The sequence below is a fragment of the Chelonoidis abingdonii genome, chromosome 7, assembly GCF_003597395.2.
Source record: "Chelonoidis abingdonii isolate Lonesome George chromosome 7, CheloAbing_2.0, whole genome shotgun sequence".
Taxonomy (NCBI): Eukaryota; Metazoa; Chordata; order Testudines; family Testudinidae; genus Chelonoidis; species Chelonoidis abingdonii.
This window is the reverse complement of record NC_133775.1, coordinates 33,456,796-33,459,316: the sequence shown is the minus strand read 5'-3', so window position 1 is coordinate 33,459,316 and position 2,521 is coordinate 33,456,796. Positions and strand designations below refer to the sequence as shown.

The following is a 2,521-nucleotide window of genomic DNA, read 5'->3' as shown; positions in this document are numbered from 1 at the left end:
GGGAGAGGGTTACCTTGACAGACAAGGAGTACAATTATCACAGTATGATGAAAGAGCTTCCATGAGGATGTATTGCACCGTTAATTACTGTCCTTTTCCTACAGGCTTCTAATGTGAGGAAAAACACGCAATGACAAGTGTGGAAAAGAGCAAGCACTAAATTACTGTCAGAAAAATAAACGCAGTAGCGCTGCTGCAAGGTGATTTACGGGGGCAATTAGCCACCACCCCACAGAGCTGCTGAGGACAGCACTGCTGCCTGCAGAAGTGTCAGGCAAAGAGGAAGAGGAGCTTTGGCTTTGCCTTTCCAGACAACTTTTAACAAAACAAGAGGGTGATGGGGAAGGAGGGAGGCAGCATATGCTGTAGCACGTCCTTGTTCCGTGTGTACCTAACCCTTCCCACCCACCCGCCAAATTGACTCCCACACAAAGTATATTGAGCGCGGCAGTCACCTGCGGTGTGGCCGTGAGAGGGGCGCTCCAGCTGCAAAGCTCTCCTGGTGCCCAGGCAAAGTTGTATTTTTAAATCCCCACTCCGCCTCCCCAGTGATCCTTCCCCGCTGGGCCTTGTCTCCTCACAACTTGCAGCCACAGTCTTCGCATTAAAAAAAAAAAAAGTCTCCGTGGAGTTTGTGTTCTTTAGGAATCTGGAGTAGTCTGCAAATCTGCTTGTTTAGCACTGGGACCAAGCTGGCGAGCAGGTGCAGAGGGTGATTAAAGAGACTGCAGAATAAAGGTTAAATGAAAAATACTCTCAAAGAGGCGAGCTTTCCGCGTGGGCTTGCAGCAAGCCGGGCCGAGCCCGCTGCTTGTGGGGGGACTGAACCCGCCCGCGAACTCGGGGCCACCCTGGGAGTCTTGCTCGCTCATTCTCTGGTCAGCGCCGGGGTGCGCGCGCAAATGGGCCCAGGCTGCCGCTGCCCGAAGTGACCTCCGAGAAGTGCCATGTCTGCAGCTGGCGCTGAGGGGGAATCATTGGGGGCCGGGCCTGGAGGGCTGAGCCGCACCAACTCGGCTCAGGGAGCGTCGGGCGCCGGTGGGCGGGGCTCCCCACCTCGCAAAGGGTTGCGCTGCCCATCAGCCAAGTTCAAAACCTGGCAGAAAAGCGCGGGAGCTGCTCTGCCACCTAAAACGGCCCAAACCAGAGTCCCTGTTGGTGGCAGGGCCACCTTCTGTCTGGAAAAATCCCCTCGGGCCGGGAGCTGTGCTCCCCGCTTGGCACGTGGGAACTGTTTGATCTCCATAGAGGCTACAGGGACACCTGCCCTCTCCAGCACCCGGCCCCTCAGTCACTGAAGTGGGTGGCATTATTTTTGAGGGAAAGGGGCAGATCTCTTACCTTCTGCCACTTTAGATCTATCGATCTAATGTCTGAGTGGGGTCTGGGGTGTGTATGTATAGATACACACATCCAAGTAGAATTTTATTTAAAATGGCATTGTCTAATATTGGTCCCACGATGTTTGGAAGACCTCCCACCCATCCCATTGTGGGGACTGGTTCCCCAAAGGGACAGTTGTGTATGTCTAACATCATTACTGACTTCCCAGGTGGTTATCTTCCCACACACTGGTGGCTCTGGCCTGTGGCTCATCAGAGTAACTAGCACCCCCATGAGGGGAGATGGCCAGAGCTAGCTTCTTCCACCAGCTGGTGCCAGCTAGCTCTTCAGAGGAGTCACTGCCAGCCTCAGGAGGAAAGAGCCAGGGCCTGCTCCTCAAATAACCTGGCAACTGCCCCATTGCTGTAGTGGAGGGACCAAGGGAAAAGTACCAAAGTACCTCCCCCATCCCAACACTGTACCCAAGAGGGAAGCAGGATTCAGTGGAAAGGGTATAGATCTGGGGATGAGTAGAACCTGGGTTCTGTGCCCAGCTCTGCCACTTACTGTGCCATCTTGGGCAAGTCAGGGTGGCTCTGTGCCTCAGTTTCCCCATTTGTAACACAAGTATAATGAAACTTTCCTGCTTTTGTAAAGCATTTCAGATCTATGGATAGAGTCTACTACATACATGTAAAGTGGTGGTATTTATTATGAGGCCTGTTCCTGATTGACCTTACTACCACCCCATAAGCCTGCACATTGCAAATACAAGGTGGTATCTATTGGGTTCCTGGGAAGTGGGCGGCAAATACAAGGTGGTGCTGGGTTTTCTCCCTTCTCCACAACAGGTGTTCTGTACTAATCAGGTTCTTATAGTGCCCTCATCACCATAGAATCTGTGTACCCTCTAGCAGTGACTTAAGCAGTGTGACTAACAGCTGTCACATGTGGCTGGACGGTTCTCCCTTTCCTACCCCAAGTGGAAAGTTATGAGAGATTTATTTGTTTAATCTATTTTATTTGTACCGATGGTGCTGTTTGTGTTTATTATTGTAGGCAAGGTGCCCTTTGCACTTTGAATGGGAAATGGTGCTAGTAGAGATGGAATGAATTTCCCAGGTGTGGGTTTATCCCCCAAGAAAGCTCTGACTCCTGCACAGATGTGATTCACTCCATTGTGCCTGAGGAGCAGCAT

General features: G+C 51.9%; 1 long non-coding RNA gene across 1 annotated transcript in view; it reads left to right on the top strand.

Annotated features, from left to right (window-relative positions):
• Positions 1-727, top strand: part of LOC116823746 (uncharacterized) — a 14,853-nt gene extending 14,126 nt beyond the window's left edge. The window contains exon 6 of the long non-coding RNA XR_012656244.1: positions 105-727. This is a non-coding gene — a long non-coding RNA (uncharacterized LOC116823746). The remainder of the gene's footprint in view (positions 1-104) is intronic.
• The last annotated feature ends 1,794 nt before the right edge of the window (positions 728-2,521 follow it).